This window comes from Camellia sinensis, chromosome 6 (genome assembly GCF_055761805.1).
Source record: "Camellia sinensis isolate YWXY chromosome 6, ASM5576180v1, whole genome shotgun sequence".
NCBI classification, from domain to species: Eukaryota; Viridiplantae; Streptophyta; class Magnoliopsida; order Ericales; family Theaceae; genus Camellia; species Camellia sinensis.
In genome coordinates, this window is record NC_138966.1 from 142,386,462 (window position 1) to 142,409,283 (window position 22,822).

General features: G+C 32.5%; 1 long non-coding RNA gene across 1 annotated transcript; it reads left to right on the forward strand.

Annotated features, from left to right (window-relative positions):
* The first annotated feature begins 18,061 nt into the window (after positions 1–18,061).
* LOC145792413 (uncharacterized) lies at positions 18,062–20,060 on the forward strand. Its single transcript, XR_014331818.1, has 3 exons — positions 18,062–18,089; positions 18,185–18,224; positions 19,928–20,060. It is a non-coding gene; the product is annotated as an uncharacterized LOC145792413 (long non-coding RNA).
* Positions 20,061–22,822: the final 2,762 nt, after the last annotated feature.

Genomic DNA, 22,822 nt, shown 5'->3' on the forward strand with positions numbered 1-22,822 from the left:
GTTGTTGTGTGGTGCCGATTGTTCATGTTTCATTGTCATCTTATGTGATATGGGTTTGACAATCAATCACAACCATCCATTGGCACACTTTCGTTAGCATCCAATGACGTTATATATAGGTTGTAATGTTAACCCACATCCACAGCGTTGTTATGTTTTTTGTGTGTTACGCTCAGTTATATTTGTCTTTGAATGTGTGTTGTGTCTTTGTTGTATTCAATGTTTACATATGTGTCACATTACATTGCGCAAAATTACTGGGATTTTAATTTTTTTAATTGAATGTGGGTTGAACCCCGTCATATGATGTCGAAGTTACGGTGAGTTGGGGGTGATGGTGGTTCAAAACATGGGTTGGGTTGGGATATTATATGTTACATTTAGGAGGTTACACATTATTCATAATTCAAAAGGAGTATTAGAATGTCACATTGGGTTTGGGATGAGAAGCATATAGGCATGTCACGGTAGGTTTTGGATGTTACATGTTACATTTACGTTGTGTTTGAGATAAGAACATATGAGAATGTCACATTGAGTTTGGAATGTTACATATTGTTACATTTAAAAAATCTAGAAATCCCCTAGATATTGATTTGTGATTATGTATCAATTTTAATGAGTAAATAACAATCCCAATCAAACAATTAAGACAAATCAACACAATGATTTTAACGTAGAAAAATCACAATTCGAGCGCCTCCAATTGTGATAAAAAAAACCACGGGCAAAAGCACAAAAGAATCCACTAAGAAGACAAAAGGAATTACACAAGTGTACTCTCAATTACCTAGCGAATCCATGCCCGAATTGAACCGACCCCTATGTGCCTCTTCCAGCCCCATCTTCACCTCGGAATTGTCTTGCCCAACATTAAATCCACAACGCCGATGTCGAATCCACGATGATGAACCACTCCAGAATCCACCCCAAAATCTACCAAAGCTTTAGGCCCAAATTCCCCGAAACTCACCGAAGAACAACTTTCTATTTTGTATTGAATGAAACAAACAATCATTTAATGTATACTTCTCAAACCATGAGTTAAACTCAAACAAACATTAAAGAAACTAGCAAAGAAGCCCCAAAGGAAAACCCTAGAACCTTCAAAGAAGACCTGGAAGTCGTACCCTAAAATTTGACCGAAACACATATTTATAGAAAACTGAATCGCGTTCTCTGCTCGAGCGTAGGAATGGCCGCTCGAGCGAACCTCGCTCAAGCACAGGAAAGTTCGCTCGAGCGTAAAATCCCAACTTTCAGTACTTTTGTAGATAGGTCAAACTTCTAAGATCCCAGCTCGATCCCCATTATATTCAGCAAAGTGGCAAACATGAAAGAATTAACACCACAAACTTCTCTGTAAGGCACAATTCGGGTTAGATTCGCATCTAAAACTTATAGTCTCACTAAAACAAAAGATCAAATACAATTACAACTGAAATGAGTTTTGTCAAAAAAACCTAACAACATTTATGTTTTGAATTTCAAATTTTCAATCATATAGATATGATCACAATCTATGGTAACATTAGATTTTCTATATATGGTATTGCTATTAATCAAGTTATTTTGAATTTTAAAGCATATGGGAATGTTACATTGGGTTTGGGAAGTTACATGCTACATTTACTTTTTGAATTTCAAATTTTCAACCATATAGATATGATGACAATCTATGGTAACATTGAATTTCATATAAATGGTATTGCCATTAATTATGTTATCTTGAATTTCAAATTTCTAACCATATAGATATGATTACAATCTATGGTAACATTGGATTTTCATATATGGTATTATCATTAATCAGGTTATTAATTAATTAAAATTGAGGGTAGATGTGTCCACAAGAAAATCACCGGACCTATTAGGTTGTAAGTTTTTTCATAGAATCATATCTTGTATAAGTCTTCCAAATAGGACTTATAAATAATTTACCCAAAATTTGGTAATAAGTACTATTATTTATCAAAGTGAAGCCTAAACTATCAGTGGCACTCTTACCACGATACATGCATAAGGTGGTTACATAAAGCTGAAATATGAAAGTTAAAAGTTAAAAATTAAAAATTAAGTATTAAAAAGTGAATGTTGAATTTTTTAAATTAATAAGTTATTTGATAAAAATTTAAATATTAAACTAAAGATAAGTTATTTGATATGTATAAGATAAAATTTAAAATTTATTATTTTTAAATTATGTATTTTAATTTTTATATTGTGATGATTGTGGTAATGGTGGTAGTGATGGTGATGATGGTGGTGGTAGTGGTGGTATGGTAGCGTTAATGGTGGTGGTGGTAGTGGTGAGTTTATAATATATATATATATATATATATCGATACTTATGTTTAGTATTTATAAATTCAGTTAGAATTAAATAAATTTTATATGATTTAAAATTTTCTTAAGTTTTAACTTACATTTTAAGAGATACTTCAAATTTTTAAGAATAATGCTATAGGTACCAATTGATATACTAACTAGTGTACCAATTAATGATGTGATATAATTTAAGAGGTTTTTAGAATTTGTAATGTGATTAATGAGCGGGGTCAATAATAATGTCATAATTAGTGTTGGTACACTAGTTAGTATACTAATTGGTACATGTATCAATACCAAATTTTTAAATGATATCAATTATGATTATTAAATAGATTTAATTGATTATTACTTAATACATTTAATTTTAAAATATAAAAACATTAATGAGGTGCATTGGTTCAGAACAAACCAACTACCTTAGTTGATTCCTCTTATTAATTTTTTTTTGTTTTACCATGCGTTAATGGATTAGAAAGTTTGGTTTACTAGAACTATTGCAACACTTGCAACTACTAATTTGTAACAAATTTCATATCTTAATTTTTTTTTTTTTTTATTTTACTTTGATATTTTGATAGACTCATTTTGGAACCGATTTTGGTGATCCAAGCTGTTTACCTTTTAGGACTCGTTGAATAGAATATTCATGTAAAAAAATCAAGATGCTTAGATATCGGTAGATATATATTTGAATCATATTTGCTTTACAAAAATAGACGACAAATATAATTTGAAGAATAGCTATCCATATTTTGTAATTCAAATTTGATTCAAACATATAACTATTCATATCTAATCATCTTGATTTGTTCTATGAATATTCTACTCAATGAGTCTTATAAACTGCACAGTTCGGATCACTGAAATTAGTCCCAAAATCGACCTACTAAGCCCAAATGCTCTCTCAAGTTGATCTTAACTTGAGAGAAGCCAAACCTTAAAAAAAAAAAAAAAGTCACATTGTTTAGTTTCAGAAAATTGAACCCACTTTTCAGAAAATTGAGTTTTTTGTTTTTTTTTTTTATAGTCAAAATTTTAATAATTTAAGATTTTATTTTTTATTTTTTAGATGCACCTAACTCAAATACATTTAAAAAATATAATACTTATGAAAAAAAAATTAAAAATTCATCAAATACAAAAAAATATTTAAAATATATAAAAATTCAATATATTTTCATATTTATTGAATTTTTAAAATATTTTACTTTTTACGTTTATCTAAGTTATGTACATTTAGAAAGTAACAAATTTACTTAAGATATTAAAAAAAATTACTAAAAACCAAAAAACAAGAAAAATTTTAGTTTTAATTTTTTAAAAAATAAATCAAAATCAAACTATGTGTATTAACTATAATAAAGCAGAGCAATTTTAAATTTTAAAGTTTAATCCGTAGTTAATAGATGGATTAGTATAAATCGGCACGAATTGAACGATTTTAACAGATTAAGCGATATTTTACAGACTCATATTCATGATAGTCAATTTTTTTTTTTAATTTTTTATTTATTTATAATTTTTTATAGAATTGTCTCTTCCTCTAATGGTTTGTCTAGACTTGTAATGTGAATTCGGTACTTCTTCATGTGGCGGTCATAAAAATCTGTTTCCTCCAAGCCTTGTTCAAGTTTGGTTCGTCAATTGATTGAAGTGTTTAAGGGCCAAATATATCAGAAATTTTGACACCAAAAATTAATAGCATCCATCAATAAAATCAAAAATCTTGTACCTAACTTTGGATTTTAGACTATTTGGCTTAGCAACCTCAGCTAGATGTACACGTTTTCTTTCAACGTTTGAGCTCATCGTGTACAGTTTTCTACCAAACTGTCGTGGATCATAGGTATTCTTGGATGTTAGTATGCATATATATTATTTACTTAATTTTATTTTTTAAAAATAAAAAGATGTACTTCAATTGAACTATATATTTACCTAAATTTATATTTAGAATATAGTGGCCAAATAGTATGACGGACATAATATTTTTATAATGTCTAAGGTCCCTCAACATGGATCCAGAGAAAATTCGATCTAAAGAATTTCCAGAGAAATCCTCTGCCTTTCCCAGAGAAATTCTGGAAATTTTCCAGAGAAATTCTTTGCCCAAAGAAATTCTAAACCAGAGAAATTAATGCTATTATGACCAATTGAAGAAACCAAATCCAGTAACATTATTACTCAATCAATAAGAAACTCTAATAACTAGAAACCCATCATCCAATAAACACTAACCTAAATGCATCTAACAAGAAAAAATCAACACTTGGGAGGGTTCAGACACAGTTGACAGCCGATCAAAAATTCAATCGAATCAACACAACAAATAATCACAGATACAAACTAGAGAAATTCATAGAGAAATTCTGGCTCACGAGAATTTCTCTGGTATAATTTTATCTGGACTTCACAGAGAAATTATCTCCAAACCAGAGAAAGTCTCTTCAAATCAGAGAAATTCCTTTGTCTCATTACGTGCAAAGAGAATTACTATGGAATCAAACCAGAGAAAACTGAAATTTCTCTAAACAAAATTGTCAATTTTTGAAACTAGACTTTACAAATACAAAGCAATTCACTGTGCTCCATTTAAAAAACCAAAGAGTTTCTTTGGTCCAAACTAGAGAAATTCAATCCAAACTAAAGAAAATTCAATCCAAACCAGAGAAAATTTAGTCCAAACCAGGGAATTTCTCTGATCCAAACCAAAAAATTCAATCCAAGGACATTTCTAGTATGTATCTAATGTTTCACTAAGATCAATATGAATAAAAATTTAACTGATCAAGCAATCGAACAAACAAACAAATCATAAAATAAAAAATAAAAAATAAAAAATTGAAAATGGGAATCAAAGTCTAACCATCTTGGGCAGAGCCAAAATTGACGTAAACATAGCTAAGAGAGGTTCGTCTAGCTTGACGATGAGTCAATCCAGTGGTCAGAAAGCAGTTGAGGCGAGATCTGGTGATGGTAATTGCAAAGTCTGGTGGTGGTATAATCGAGTTTTCGTCTAATGATGTCACAACCCAAACCCGCCCATATAGGTTTAGCATCGTAACCAGCCAGTAATCCTTAGATTATCGAAGGCCTCTGAACAGATAAACATATAATAAGGGGCTAGTGGAAGCAAATACATAAATATAGTTGTCCAATGAGTTGTGCTGACTTATATAAAACAGAATATTTAAAACTTTATATGCATAGCCAAAAGTCAACCATACATTATACCCACACACATTAAAGTATATGAAGTACAGCCAACAGAATTACATCAAGTCATAAATATATACAGAACCAACAGAACTTGAACACAGGACACTTCGGGAACCTCCACGTGAGGCACAATGGCTGGCTGACAACAGAACACAGATCCAAACAAAAAGTCTCCAGACTTGAACTCCAGAATGCTCACCTATACATATATATATACAAACAGTGAGCTAAAGCCCAGTGAATAACATTAAGGTACAGAGGTTAGTGAACGAAATCCGAACATATCATAAGCAGAAAACAGATCATAGCATAATCATTCTCATATCAGAACATAATAATGGTACATCCCATAGAACACATCACAGAACGTCTTCTGACTAGAGTAACCGGTTCTGGATATCGATTAAACACATATCACCACAATGAAGTGGCTAACGAGATCTTGTAATTACTTGTATGTCATGGACCCGCATTTTTCATGTCGTCCCCCATGACTTGGGACTATCTATGGATGCCATAATAGATTTCAAACTTGGGATGTTCGTTCACGTAAACAGACATCATTTCAGAAATCATAGCTTATCACATTTTATTTGGAACACAATTCATATCAACATATCTTTACAGAAATGTTACTCACAGTGGTTCCAGTAAGCGGTCAATCAATCCTCAAGTCTTGACCTACAATCACAAAATACATAACACAAGCATGTCTTATCATTACACATTCAAGAGGCCATTAAGGCTTAGCTTTTATTACATTGGTTCTTAACCTTTCTTATCACAATGCCTAACACACTCACACTTGTAGTCTCGGAACTTAGTACATTCTTTTCTTAGTGTGTTTCTAATCCATAACCTCATTATAGAGTCTTAAACATGGCCTATGAATTCCTAGGATGGAACGAGGATGTAAAGATGCACTTTAAGATACTTTTCAAAATTTTGCTGAAACAGGAGTCCCGTTCGAGCGTGGCCTTCTACGCTCGAGCGGACATGCAGACAAAAAGGAATCCGCTCGAGCGTGGATTACTCTGCTCGAGCGTAATGCAAGCTACAGTAAAAGTACTGGATGCAAGAAATTCACGCTCGATGGGCGCTCGATACCTGCTCGAGTGTTAGACACAAGTCCTCGCTCGAGCGTGCATTACCCCGCTCGAGCGGACTGTAAACACATGCAAAGTACTGGATACACGCATTTCCTGCTCGAGCGGAATGCATGAACTCAGTTTGTACGCTCGAGCGTGGAGTTCCCCGCTCGAGCGTGAGTCCAAAATCTGGAATTTCCAGATTTGAACCTCAAGCTCAAAACTCAACTTTAATGCACAAAATTCGGTCCTTTGGGGCTAATTTTCTGGAAAACACTTGTAAACTCATAGTATGACATGTTTCAAAGATCAATTTGAGAAATCAAAGCCCAAATGTAGTTCAATTGAACACAATTTTCAAATAAACTTCAAGAACATGAAGAACAATGCAAATTCAACACATGCATGGGTTCCTTGAAACTCCAATGTTCTAAAATAAGATCAAATGCAAGATTTAACTTCAAAACATGGTGAGTTCATGGACCATAACAAAAATGTGGACATGCATGCAAGAATTCCTGTGAAAACAACCTCAAATTTCATGATATACACATGCATGCAAGAATTCCTACTCAATTCAACATTTAGAACCAAAATTTGACTCTAAACTCTAGTTCACCATGAACCATGCAAGAAGTAACTCAAAATCACAATGGAGAAGATGAATTCTCTACCTTATGTCTTCAATTTCAAGTTTAGAAGCTCAATTACACAATCCACTCTTCAATTCTCTTTCAATCTCTTCTTTTCTCACTCTAAAATTGCACACTCTCTCTCTCTAAAATAAATCCTCAGACTTTTGCACTCAAAATGAACAAGGATCAGCTAAAATGAGCTTAAGGGGCTCATATTTATAGTTATGATGCTATGATACATTAATTAAAACACAAGACTTGCCAAACGCAACTTAACAAATCGTTCTGAATCAATTTTTAATAAAATTTGCCATATGGTTCTAAAAATTCCAAATAACATATCGGTGTGATCAATTTCGGTTTTGGATGCCGATAAGGCTTTCAATTTTCATATCAAAGCGGAATTCTAAACAGATATTTCTACAAGTGACAGATAGAAAGCCAAACCTCATGCAATTTATAGAATAAACCATAATTTATTTTAATTCTCTCATTAGCATCATGAATTACGGATTAGTAGCTAATTACGGATCGAGGTTATTATAGATGATTCGGCAGCTAGAATAGTTGTTCCCACCACCACTCTCCTGCTTCTTTGTTGGCAACAGAGGCGGAGTTGCTGTAGTAACGACAATGGCAATGAGGGACGTTGATGGTGGCTGGAGAAAGAAGAGGAGACGAGGATAGAGATGGTGACGGCGATCACGATCTGAGGCGATAATGGTGGTGGCGATTTGAGGCGATGATGGAGACGGCGGGGGAAGTGAGAAGTCGAAGATGAGAGAAGAGTAGGAGAGAGATAGATCTAAAGAAGGAGATCGTCGTTGAGATCAATGAGAGAGAGAGAGAGAGATAGAGAGCGTGAGATAAATCAAATTTCTCTGTGATAGATGTACGTGGGATTAAGGACCTTAGATATCAAAAAATAATATTGTGGATCTCTTCTATTATTAAAAATGAGAGAAGGACTTTAGATTAATTTTTTCTAAAATTATTAATAATTAATTTTATAATGCACATATATTTATTTATTTAATATATAAATTGTTGGGTAGACTCGAGGTCTCGTTTGGCAACATCGCATTTTAGCTTAAAAGTTAAAAAGTCATTAAAAAAAGTCAAAAATCTAACAAATTATATAAAAAAGTCAAATATTCTCTATTCTCTTTTCTCTTTACTTTTTACATGTCTTTTTGTAAGAAAATAAAAAGTCATTCCAAATTTATAAATTTTTTTATCTCATATTTTAACTAAAGAGTAAAAAATTACTTAGATTAACCTATTCCCAAACAAAGCAGCATTTTAATATTGGACTTGGAACAAATATCTAGACTGAAATCAAGTCGGTCCATAAAGTTCAGTACGAGAATTTATTATTATTTTTAACTTCCTGACTCTGTTTGACCCGGTGTTTGTCCATCCGCAAAGATTGGGCATCATTGTAACTCTGTTTGACCCAGTGTTTGTCCATCCGCAAAGATCGGGCATCCATTTACAAAGAGAAGGTTTTTTTGCATGCACAATATGGTTTTATTAGATTAATATTAACCGTTAGAATCATTAAAACAGTTGGTTGTTTCATTGATTAACTCTTCCTAACCAAACCCAAATGAATAAAATAAAAGGAGGAATTTTCTTAATAGGTGGATTTTTTGTTCAGTAAGTTTTATGATAATTAATAACGTTTTTCATCAAATACTATTAAAAAATGTCATTGATTGTTAATTTTCAGTGATGATATAAAAATTTTGTCACAAAAAATATCACTAATTATAAATTTTAGCGACAGTTTAAAAACTTTGTTACATAAAAACGTCACTAATTGTAAGTTTAGTGACAATTTATAAAAACTGTGATAAGAAAAAAGTCACTAATTGTCAATTTTTGCAAATTATGTAAAAAAATTTCACACAAAATTATTTTTAACGACAATTTTATTATGACTTATTTTCAACTTTGCTTTATAAGCTATTGATAACTTATTAATAATTTATCCGAAATTGTAAATGGGTATTGTGGGGACCATCAACATGACGATTGAAAATGTCTTGGCACATTCCTTGGTACTAAATCATATTGTGACGGGTTATTTGGAATTTACATATTTAGGATATTTTTTTAAAATTTTTTATGAAAATATATGCAGAAAAGTAAATAAATGATTTAATTTAAATAAGTACATTTATTTAATGAGACAGCGAAAGAATATTTACATTTTTATAATGGTATAAATATCCTTTGTGAATTGTGCAATTTTTTCTTGTATTTGGTACAATTCCTTCTTGTGTGTTAAAATTGTACCCAAAAAAAATTGGGTACATTACACTGATACTCTCTGAGGATTGACCCAATTACATCCTACCCTCTAACGTTATGAAAATTACATTCTCACCCCTGTAATTCATAGTTTTATTTCACAAATCTCTCTACTTATTTAAAATGTAACAACTCACTACAAGAAAATACACAATTGGCGACCACTTTTGCCGACTAAAAATATTTTGGTTGCCAAAAGTTGTGGAATTGGCGACCAAAAATTATGTTAGTCGGTAAAAGTACAATATTTAGCTACTAAATTTTTTTAGTTGGGTAATATTAATTTTTGGCGACTAAAAAAAAATTAGTCGCTAAAAATCTCACAATTGGCGATTAAAAAAAATTTAGTCGCTAAATTTGCCACAATTGGGGACTAAAAAATATTTTTGTTGCTGTATATATAGTTTTGGCAACTAAAATATTTTGGTCGCTGAAAGAAAAATAAAAATTTATTTTTTATCTTTCGCGACCAAAAGTTTGGTCGACAAAACTTTAATTTCAGCGACTAAAAATTATTTTGGTCGCGGTATATATAGTTTTGGCAACTAAAATATTTTGGTCGCTGAAAGAAAAATAAAAAATTATTTTTTATCTTTCGGCACCAAAAGTTTGGTCAGCAAAACTTTAATTTCAGCGACTAAAAATTATTTTGGTCGCGATATATATAGCTTTGGCAACTAAAATATTTTGGTCGTTGAAAGAAAAATAAAAATTTATTTTTTATCTTTCGCGTGTTAGATAATGTCTCAATGGGACCACATAATTAAATGTGGTGTTATCATTTATAAGAAGCCTACAATTTAAGTGATTCAATTTAGTTAATAGGCTTAAGGGTATATGTGTTATGGACCTAATGTGTAGATACTAGTTGTATAATTTCTATTTCTATGAGGGGCAGAAATAGAAATTAAAACATATTGGTTAAAGTTGGTTTTCATTACCTTTCAGTTTTAAAACCAATAATGGTTAATTTATTGGTTTTCATTACCTTTCAGTTTTAAAATCAATAATGGTTAATTTATTGGTTTTCATTACCTTTCAGTTATGAAAACCAATTACAACCTTTAAAAGGTTATGGTCTCTATTCCTTCCCAAGGTGAAAAAATAAGAATACTGTTTTGTTTTTCTAAATCCTCTCAAGGAGAAACATAAGGCACCAAAGGGAAAGGATTAGAAGGCTCTAACAAAGTCAATATTAAGGTTTTATTGACAATCAGACGCTTCCATTTAACCGTTCATCAATGGATTCAGGTATGTCATTTTGTCTTGATTTCTTGATAATACACATGGTAAATGATCCAAAGTGTAAGGTTTATGTTCTGAAATTTTATGTTTACAAGTGGTATCAGAGCGGTTATATCATGTGTATTATCAGAACAGATATGCTTTTATTCATCCTATTTAGTTTCCTGGAATCAGATTCTGTTTTTTGTATTTCTGTTTTTTCCTCTGCTGCAAATTCTGTTTTGTTTTCCAGAAATGGAACATAATTCGGATGGGCGGTTCATTTTTCAAATGGATGAACATTATGTATTTATATATATATAGATATATCTTGCGATTTGATCGATTTCATTTTGAACATCATAAAAAAAAAAAAACTATTTGTTTTTGGAACCGTCAATTATATATATGTATATATATAATTGGAATTGCTGCAGATTATATAAAATATACGGGGTCACAAATTTAGAAATCTTTAAATTTAATGTAATTTCATACAACGTCTACAGAAATTTAATTTTCTAACATTCTCAATATAAGTCAATTCAAACAAGATGTCACAAAAGTGATTTCTCTTGTCTAGATTGTTTTATATGGAATGTTTTGAAGTTCATGTCTGTGTATCTCATGCGGGTATTTATCGGTCCAAAAACATGATTAAGACTTGGCAGAATTACACACACATTTTGTGGTGATAAACATGTGCCAATTGTCAAGGAAACCTAATGTAAATAATAAATCCATCAAAAGATAGATTTGTTATTTGACATAACTTATTGTCAATGTTTGATCATTACAACAAGAATACCACTTACAGTTAATATCACTACCCAAAGGCTTGGTATTAATGTTGTGCTAGGTATCTTGAGATGTTGTTATTAAATTAATTTATTTAGAGATTATCTGTTTGGTAACTTAATGTGAAGATGAGGTAATTGTTCCTGAGGAACAAACTCTAATCTGTGCCATTAAGGCGATCCACCAGAGAAAGGAGATTTGCATTTTCAGATGATTATATTGTATATCTCCAGGAACATGAGGTAGAAAATGGAATGTCGAAAGATGATCCAATCAACTTTCGTCAAGCCATGGAAAGTTCCAACTCTCATAAGTGGAGAGTGGACAGATTTCCATAGAGCACATTGGGACAAACTCCATGATAGCGGATCCACTTACGAAGGGACTACCACCCAAGGTCTTTCATGAGCACACTGCTCAGATGGGGTGTTGTTCTATTTGAGAACATTCTGGTTTAGTGGGAGTTTGTATTTATATTACTGCTTTATGTCAGCCTTGAGTTTTATCTATGTAATTAGATTAATTTCTGCAGAAATGAAATATTCAGTTTATTACGCTCTGTTACGTATTATGAAGTATTGATCTCAATAAAGTTAAGTAGGACCAGTTGGAAATAGGCATGTATGGATCACATCACATGTAATTTCCATGCTACGCATCCATGATTGATCTATGTCATTTAGCTGTATTAGTATACGTGACTATTGGTGGGTCGAGTTATGATTGATGTAACGAAGACCGCTTTGATCCTATATTAATATAGTTAATGGACAAGATTGTTTGGATACCCTCAAGTTATGATAACAAATTTCTGAGCTCACTAAAGTTAAGCACATTTTTCAGGATACATATGTGGTCCAGTGGGAGATTGTTAGATAATGTCTCAATGGGACCACATAATTAAATGTGGTGTTATCATTTATAAGAAGCCTACAATTTAAGTGATTCAATTTAGTTAATAGGCTTAAGGGTATATGTGTTATGGACCTAATGTGTAGATACTAGTTGTATAATTTCTATTTCTATGAGGGGCAGAAATAGAAATTAAAACATATTGGTTAAAGTTGGTTTTCATTACCTTTCAGTTTTAAAACCAATAATGGTTAATTTATTGGTTTTCATTACCTTTCAGTTTTAAAACCAATAATGGTTAATTTATTGGTTTTCATTACCTTTCAGTTATGAAAACCAATTACAACCTTTAAAAGGTTATGGTCTCTATTCTTTCCCAAGGTGAAAAAATAAGAATACTGTTTTGTTTTTCTAAATCCTCTCAAGGAGAAACATAAGGCACCAAAGGGAAATGATTAGAAGGCTCTAACAAAGTCAATATTAAGGTTTTATTGACAATCAGACGCTTCCGTTTAACCGTTCATCAATGGATTCAGGTATGTCATTTTGTCTTGATTTCTTGATAATACACATGGTAAATGATCCAAAGTGTAAGGTTTATGTTCTGAAATTTTATGTTTACATCGCGACCAAAAGCTTGGTCGGCAAAACCTTAATTTCAGCGATTAAAAATTATTTTGGTCGCAGTATATATAGTTTTGGCAACTAAAACATTTTGGTCGCTGAAAGAAAAAAATAAAAAATTATTTTTTATCTTTCGCAACCAAAAGTTTGGTTGGCAAAACTTTAATTTTAGCGACTAAAAATTATTTTGGTCGCGGTATATATAGTTTTGGCAACTAAAACATTTTGGTCGCTGAAAGAAAAAAATAAAAAATTATTTTTTATCTTTCGCGACCAAAAGTTTGGTCGGCAAAACTTTAATTTCAGCGACTAAAAATTATTTTGGTCGCGGTATATATAGTTTGGCAACTAAAATATTTTCGTCGCTGAAAGAAAAATAAAAAATTATTTTTTATCTTTGTATCTCTCTCGTTTATCTTTTTCGCTCTTTTTCTCTCTCTCTTTCTCTGCTTCTTTTCACCTATTTTTTCATCTTCCTCTCTCTATTTTCTTTCTCTCTCTTACTCATCACTCTTCTCTCTCTGTCTGTTTGTCTATCTTTCTGTCTGTCTCTCTCTCTCTCTCTATGTCTCTCACTGATCTCTCTCTTCTCTCATTTCTCTATCTCTCTCTGTCGCTTTCGTTCATCTCTCTTGTCTCTATCTCTCTTGCTCATCTCTCTTCTCTGGCTCTCTCTCATCTCTCTTTTCTCTCTGTCTCTATTGCTCATCTCTCTCTTATTTCTATCTCTCTCTTTGTCTCTCTCGTTCATCTCTCTTCTCTCTATGTCTCTCTCGCTCATCTCTCTTATCTCTATCTCTCCCTCTGTCTATCTCGTTCATCTCTCCTCTCTCTGTCTCTTTTTCTGACTCTCACTCTTTATCTCTTTATCTCTTTCTCTCTCTTCTTTTTCTCTCTCTCACTCATTACTCTTCTCTATGTGTCTGTCTTTGTCTCTTTTTCTCCTTGTCTCTCACTCATCTCTCTTCTCTCTATCTCTCTCATCTTTTTTCTTTCTCTATCTCTCTCATTCATCTATCTTCTCTCTATCTCTCTCTCTGTCTTTCTTACTCAGCTTTCTTCTATCTTTATCTCTCTCTTTTTCTATGTCTTTCTCTCGATCATCTCTTTTCACTCTCTTTCTCTCTCTTTGTCTATCTCTTACTCATCTCGTGTTTCTCTCTGTCTCTGTCTCTATCTCTTTCTCTTTCCCACTCTGTCTCTGTCTTTGTCTTTGTCTCTCTCTTTCTCTCTTCTCTCTATCTCTCTCTCTATCTCTCTTCTTCCTTTGTCTCTTTCGTTCATCTCTCTTCTCTTTATCTGTCTTGCTCATCTCTCTTCTTGAGCTCTCTCTCATCTCTCTTCTCTCTTTGTCTCTCTCGTTCATCTCTCTGTCTCTCTCGCTCATCTCTCTTATCTCTATCTCTCTCTCTGTCTATCTCGTTCATCTCTCCTCTCCCTCTCTGTCTCTTTTTCTGACTCTTACTCTCTATCTCTTTTTCTCTTTGTCTCTCTTCTTTTTCTCTCTCTCACTCATTACTTTTCTCTATCTGTCTGTCTGTCTTTGTCTCTTTTTCTCTTTGTCTCTCACTCATCTCTCTTCTCTTTACCTCTCTTATCTTTTTTCTTTCTCTATCTCTCTCATTCATCTATCTTCTTTCTATCTCTCTCTCTGTCTTTCCTACTCATCTTTCTTCTCTCTTTGTCTCTCTCTTTTTCTATGTCTTTCTCTTGATCATCTCTTTTCGCTCTCTTTCTCTCTCTTTGTCTATCTCTTACTCATCTCTTGTTTCTCTCTGTCTCTGTCTCTATCTCTTTCTCTTTCCTACTCTGTCTCTGTCTTGGTCTTTGTCTCTCTCTTTCTCTCTTCTCTCTATCTCTCTCTCTATCTCTGTCTCTTTCATTCATCTCTCTTCTCTTTATCTGTCTTGCTCATCTCTCTTCCTAAGCTCTCTCGCATCTCTCTCTCATCTCTCTTCTCTCTCTGTCTCTCTCACTCATATCTCTTCTCTCTATCTTTCTCTCTGTCTTTCTCATTTATCTCTTTGTCTTTCTCGTTCATCTCTCATCTCTCTTTGTCTCTTTTTCTGTCTCTCACTCTCTATCTCTATCTCTTTCTCTCTCTGTCTCTCTCTCTCTCTCTTTTCTTTCTCTCACTCATCACTCTTGTCTCTGTCTCTTTTTTTCTTTGTCTCTCGTTCATCTCTCTTCTCTCTATCTCTCTCATATTTTTTCTTTCTCTATCTCTCTCACTCATCTCTCCTCTCTATCTCTCTCTCTGTCTCTCTCACTCATCTTTCTTCTCTCTCTATCTCTCTCTTTTTCTATGTTTTTCTCTCGATCATCTCTTTTGGCTCTCTTTCTCTCTCTTTCTTTGTCTATCTGTTACTCATCTTTTGTTTCTCTCTGTCTCTGTCTCTATCTCTTTCTCTCCCTGTCTCTCTCTCTCTCTTTCTCTCTATGTCTCTATCTCTTTCTTTTACTTTTTATTTATTATCATTTTGGAGGGATTTTTAAATTAATTTGGTAAGGAACTCTAGAGGGATTTCAAACACACTACGGCCTCGTTTGGCAAGCGGCTATTTTTAGCCAATTAGCCAAAAAGTTACTAAATTAGCCAAAAAGCCAACAACCCATTCTAAAAAGTCAAAGATTCTCTTTTCTCTCTACTTTTTGCACATCTTTTCGTAATTAGCCAAAAAGTCATCCCAAACATACAAGTTTTTTTTACCTACCTTTTTAGCCAAATAGCCAAAAAGTTACTAAATTAGCATGTTCCCAAACGAGGCCTAAAATGAGTTAGGGCTTAAATACGTGTCTCTCTCTCTCTGCCATCGATTCTCTCACGCTTTTGTTTTTCGTGTTTTTTTTAGTGAATATTTTAAAAATTTTAAGTATTTTTTTTTTACTTTTTTAGATGTATCTTACTTAAATGTATCTAAAAAGTAAACTATTGTAAAAAAATATTTTCAAAAATTAATAAATCTACAAGAACGAAAAATATATTAAATTTTAGTATTTTTTTATTATTTGTATTTTTGGTATATAGGGATTTTTTTAAAGTTTTTTTTACGAAAAGTTCTAGCTACAAGAAGTTTTAGTCATACTATATGCGTTATTTGCCGACAAATAACCAATTTAGTCGTTAAATTGGTCTAAAACTTTGCGGGGGAAATTACTTTTAATATTCGCGCCCTCTTCCATTCTCGTTTCGAACAAACACAAAAGTCCTCTCTCTTATACATCACCACCAAACCTCACCCCACCTCATCTCAGCGCAGTCCCTCACCACCATCGCTCACCGTACGTCGCACATTGCCACGGCCGCAACCGCAAATCACCACCGCCACCGCCGCAGATCATAGGTTCTCTCTCCCTCTGTCTTGCGCTATCAGTCTCTTAGTCCTTCACAAGCAAGCAGGTTCTCTCTCCCTCTCTCTTGCTCTCTTTCTTTCACACAGGGAATGAATCACCACCGCCGCTCATCTCACCGTTGCACATGACTACCGCCTCTCATCTTCCACTGTCGCACATCATCACACGGCCACTGCCGCTCACCATTGTCTCGCCTCCCATCGACATTCAAGTTTTTCTTTCTCTCTCTTCCCATTTCACTCTAACTCTAGAGTATTATTTTTTTTGATGTTGTAGGATTTTGATTTCTGTGAAATAAGTAAATGGGTTTTGATTTGTGTTCTAGATTTATGGTCTTTTGACCTGATTATTGGTGTGGTAGATTAGATTTAGTGATTTGGCTGTAATTTGTAATCGATTCTTTTCGCCAATTGCTTTTTCCTCTTTACCACAGACGCATGAGTTCCTCGCCCCAACCAACCTCCGAAGCTCTCATCCACCAGGTATTTCCTCCTTCTTCCTCTGTCTCTGTCTCTGTATGTCTCTCTCTTTCACCCCTAATTTGTGAACCCTAGCATTTTTTTTCCTGCAGTGTTGCTGCTACTCTTAGCCACCACGGTTTCCACCATCAGCCGCTAGCTTTACCCTCTCAAGTAACTCAATCACTCTCATGCCCTCATTATATTTCTGGACGTGGCCCTGATGTAGACAAGCATACAGGTTTCTTTGTTTTGCAGCATTTTATTGCTTGTAATAACTTCTCAATGTCGGGTTCTTAATTTTTACAAATCAACACTCGTTTGAAATTAATTTGCACAAACACCATGTTCATTTTTCTCATCTATACTGCTTTTCATCTGTTCTTGTTTCATTCTCCTCTATTTGGCTTAACTTGTTTCATATCATTCTCTTTTTACCTTCTAAAATATTAGTTGATGCTATGGTGAATATCTCATTGACGTATCGGGTGAAGAAAAATTGGCAAGGAGATCCGTGCAAGCCAATGAATTCTTCATGGAATAATGTAAATTGCAGCTACAATGGTAACAATTCACCAAAAATGACGTCATTGTGAGTTTCCTAAAAATTTTATGCCTATATATCAACACTGACCATAACCATTTAATCTCTAAATGGAGTTGCATTTCTTTCATTCAGGAACCTTTCCTCTAGTGATTTGACTGGGGAAATAGCTCCTGCTCTGTTTGGTCTCAAATCATTGAAGTATTTGTAAGTATTTTCTTCTTCACCAATGCAACTCTAACTATCTAAGCATTTTAAAATTACCTGTTCCAGTTTTGGCAACAACAGGAGGAAAACTTATGGCATTCCCTAAAAGAAAAAATAAATTAACTTCTACTTTATTTCTCATTTCTCTTTCATTTTCTTTGCCCTCTACAAAACATCCTCATAGGAACAAAAAGATTTATATGGGAAGGATTCCCTCTCACGATACTAGTAACCAGCAGTATAGCTTGTTTGTTTGCAGGGATTTATCATACAAGACCTCAAAGAAGTCGTTCTTGGAAACAAATGCTAATGGGGGCGATGAGGCCGGAACAGAGGAAGAGCAAGCAGCATTCATGAAGGAGCTGGAAACTTTCCACAAAGAGAGGTGCTTGGAATTGAAAACCCCAAGATTTTATGGAGAGCCATTAAATTGCCTCAAGTGAGTTATGAGTGACCCTAATTGCCAAATTTGCTTGCTTTAATTTTTTGGGCGCTTCCTGATTTGCACTAATGTTTCTTCTATATGTGAGTTAGGTTATGGAGAGCAGTCATCAGACTTGGTGGCTATGAACAGGTTTCCCAGATTTTTTAGTTTGACGAACTTATTTCCATTTTATCATGTGCATTATCTTTTACTATGGTTTGGTCTATCCCTTGGAGTTTATCTACTAGTTACATACATTAACCCTGATGCTGAATGGAATCTTAGAATATTATAACTACTGGCTCCATTTCATAAATTTATTGGGAAAACTTCCAAGTACTTGGATTTGTGCACTTATTTTTGATGGGGGGAATAAACTATTATTTTATTGACACATTTTGCCTATAGTATCAAGTTTGATGAAGTCAATAATATTAACAACTTTCATTTTATCATTTGCATTATCTTTTACCATGGCGTGGAATGAGAGCAGTTTTTGTTTTATTACATCAATTGATTGGTCCATGGACATGAGCAGTATAATTTTGTCATCTAAGCTTCTCCACTATCAAAAAATTATTTGTAAATGATATGGAGCATGATTTGTTGTCATCTGGCCTGCTTTGGTATCGCACACTTGTTGAGATATCTCTCTCAATATCAAATCTATGACAATCTAAATTGAACTGATTGTAAAAACAATAGTAACCAATGTTTTATTGGTCAATACTTCAAGTAAGGATATTGTGGTGCAAGGTAAACTAGGAAATCTGCTAATATGCAGTAGCGAGATGGTGCATTTAACAAAAAAATTTGCTTCATCAATTTCTGTAACTCAATAGATAAGTGTGCTTATGTGACCTAATTTGATGGCAAAATCTTTTTAGGTTGACATTTTTATAGGACCTGCAGATGTGCATGTGATAGCATATTTTTAATAGAAAAAAATTGTATGATAGAACAAATCCACATATACATGGCATAAATATGATTGTCCAACCAACTTTCTTTTTGTTCTATGTGCTCAGGGTCAAATATTTTGGATTCTATTATTAATTCAATAGTAACTTTGCTTTTTATTTATTTATTTATTTATTATTAATTTTTAATACACTCTTCCCCACTGCATGCACACACAACATATAAAAAAGGACAAAAGTCAGCAATCCTAATTGTTAAGAAGGAACTAAAAGGACAGAGTAACATATTAGGGCTTGTTTTTTGTTGGTAAATATGCAATATATTGTTTTAGAAGGAACTAAAAGGGCAGAGTAACGTAAAAGGACAGAGTAACGAATCATCACAGTTAATTAGGTGGTAGTAAACATATATTGTTGACAAGAAACACATTGAAAACATAATGAGAAACAAGATCTTGAAATATATGTTTCTCATTATGTTTTCAATGTGTTTCTGAATTTGAAGGCAATCACCTAATTAATTGTGATGATTCAAATTTGTTCATTTCAGCTTTAGCTTTCTTTTTATTCCCACTTCTTTTTTCCTACTTTTATTAGGTGTTATATCTTTGTTGGAGGTTATAATAGTAAAGTGATGATATTGTTTTAAGTTGTGTGTAATGTTGGTTATCTCACCAAACAAATCAATGTTCAGTGTCCACAGCATTAAGGGAACAATATGGTGAAGGGTCATGTTGTGCATTTATTTTATATATAGGATTTGAATTGCCTCTAGTTTAGATTTGAATTGGAGGATATTAATTGTGGTATAGTCATCATCAAATGTTTGTAATGTAATCATATAAATTTTTTGCCATATGGTTAATTTTTTTTATGAGAATACTTCATTTTGGATATGTTTCTAGATTCTAACTTTTCTTATTTTATTTGTAGGTGACTTCCAAAAACGATCAAGCACAAGGCTGATGCTTCAAAACCATATATATTCCTTCCTGTTGTAGAATTTTTTTTGGATTCCTTCATTGATTTTCCTTTTAATTTTTGTTCAATTACTTACTGGTTTTCAATGGATGGATATTTAAAACTTGTCTCAATTAATGTTTTGAATGGAATGATTGTAAAGTTTGGGATTGAGCAGGAAAATATGATGAATTTTAATGTTATTTATCGGTTGGGTTGAATGAATTTTGTTCAATATTGAATTGAATGTTTATAAACAAAAATTGATTGTTCAAAAAAAAAAAAATGGATTGAATGTTGGATTGTGTCGAATGTTAATGAATTATGTATTGTGTCGAATGTTAATGATTCAGTTGATTTGTATGATGCTTTAAAATTATAGGTTTATTATGGATTGAATGAATTATTAGGAATTCCAGATGTATTGTTTTCCTGCTTTTGGCGACCAATTTATTAGTGGGGACAAATAAATAATTTTTTTTCGCAAAAAATGACAATTGCTGACTAAGAGTTTTGGTCGCAAAAAATACATCTATTGCCGACCAAAACAACTCTTGGTCGTGGAATCTCACTTTTGCCGACTAAAAGTTTTGGTCGCGAAAATTAACAAATGGTGACCAAATTTTTTGGTCGTAAAAACTATTATTTAGCGATGAAGAAGTTTTGGCCCTGGAGTGTAATTTTTGCCGACCAATTTTGTTGGTCGTTGAAATTAATTTTGCCGACCAAATTAGCGACTAACATGTATGGTCGTTGAATGTAATTTTTGCCGACCAAAGTCTTTTCGCGACTAAATAGGTTAGTCGCGATAATTATATGTTTAGCGACCAACAATTTAGTCGCTAAATAGAACGTTTTGCCGACTAAAAATCTTTTTAGTTGGTAATTACTTTCCGCGACCCTCAATTGCCGACCAACTTGGCGACCAAAAAAATTGGTCGGGAATATGTTTTTCCGACCAAAAATTGGACTTTTGCCGACCAAATCTTTAGTCGGCAAATGTGTTTATTCTTGTAGTGACTCGTAACAGAAAAACAAAGGAAATTACATTTTAAAAAAAAAAAAGTAAAGTAAGAAAAAAGAAAGTGCATGCGTTCAATATTTTCACTCCGTCTAAATAATTACAATAACAATGGAGTTAGTGTAAATTTCCAAAGATTAAGGATAATATATATTAAACCTAAATCTCAGAAAGTGTAAGTGTAATTTATCCCCATCCAATCTTGGGTAAACTACCAATAGGTCCTAATAGTTAGACTTAATTTCCATGAAATCTTATTGAAAATAAGTCTTGATAAAATTGTCGCTAAAAATAATTTTTTTGTGACAATCTTTTACATACGTCACTAAAAATTGACAATTAGTGACTTTTTTTGTCATGATTTTTATAAATTGTCGCTAAAACTTACAATTGTGACTTTTTTTATAACAAATTTTTTTCATAGGACTGATTAGATAATAAGTTAACGTATTAGGATTTACACATAACTACCCCTTTTATATAAGATGATTGTACCTGATTTTGTTATCGATTTATTAATTTTTAGACTTTTTCAAAGTTCAAATTTATAATCTTTATTGTATAGTAAGAATATTTGTATTTTTATAGTGGTATTAATATCCTATGTAAATGGTGCAAGTTCTTTTCGTATTTGGTACAATTCATTTCTGTGTGTTAGAGTTATATAAAAAAAAAAATTAATTTATAGTATAATTATTATTCACTATTTCACTAATTTGTAATTTAAAAAAAAAGAAAAAAGTAAAAACAAGATCATATGGTGAGAATCAGTCCACTTTATTGAACGTCAAGCCAGAAACTTGCATGCTAAGCTTTAACTAGGGTGTTCACACTTCGGTTGCGGCCAAAAAATCTTTAATTCGTCATATATTTATTAGATTAGTAGATTGGAAAAAATCAATCCGTATTCATCTGCCGAATTGATGGAGGCAGATTGAGTGGGTTGGCGGATAGATGCGAATTGGTTTAGTGGTTTTAAGTTTTACAAATTTTGAACATTATACAACAACTTATTAACATTTTTTTTGATAACAATCCAACTCAACATAATCAAAATATTATCAAGCAAATTGTCAAATAGCAATAATAAATACGTATAAAAAAAATCATGCATTATCAAAACTATTTCATTACTTTTTTTATTCAAAAACTATTTAATTTGATTTTTAAAAAAATTTAAAACTTTAAACTTCTATTTTTCACACAAAAATACCAAAAATCAACACTTGCCATTTAATAAAAGGATTTCCAAATTGAAAATACAATAGAATATCTAAACTCTTTTTCAATAAAAAATACAAATAGAATATCTAATCAAATTAAAAATACAAAGTCTTACAAATTACTAGGTGCTCGCGGTTTGGAGATTCGGTTGCAGTCAAATAAATATCAAATTCGTCATCTGTCCAAACTAGGCGGATTGAAAAAATTCAATCCGCAACCATTCGCTCGTCATCACACATCAATCCAAAATACGGCGGATTGGTTCGGTTCGGTTTAGACGGATCGAAATATCCGTTGCTCACCCCTAGTTTCAATCATTGTTCTACCTACATAATTAATTACATAATTTTTAATAATTGCAAGCTAAACTTTAATACTTGTTCTATTTTTATAGAGTTTGACACAATTTTTTCATATAAATGTGGGACTCACAAAAAAATAAGATTCATAAAAATATAAGACTCACCTTATATAAGATGATTGTGTCTAATTTTGTTATCAAAATTTATTTTTTTTAAGACTTTTTCAAACTTTAATTTGAAAACATTTATCGTATGGTAGGAATGTTGATTTTTCCACACTTTTTCCATAGCACAACTATAAATACATGTCTCGCTCACCTT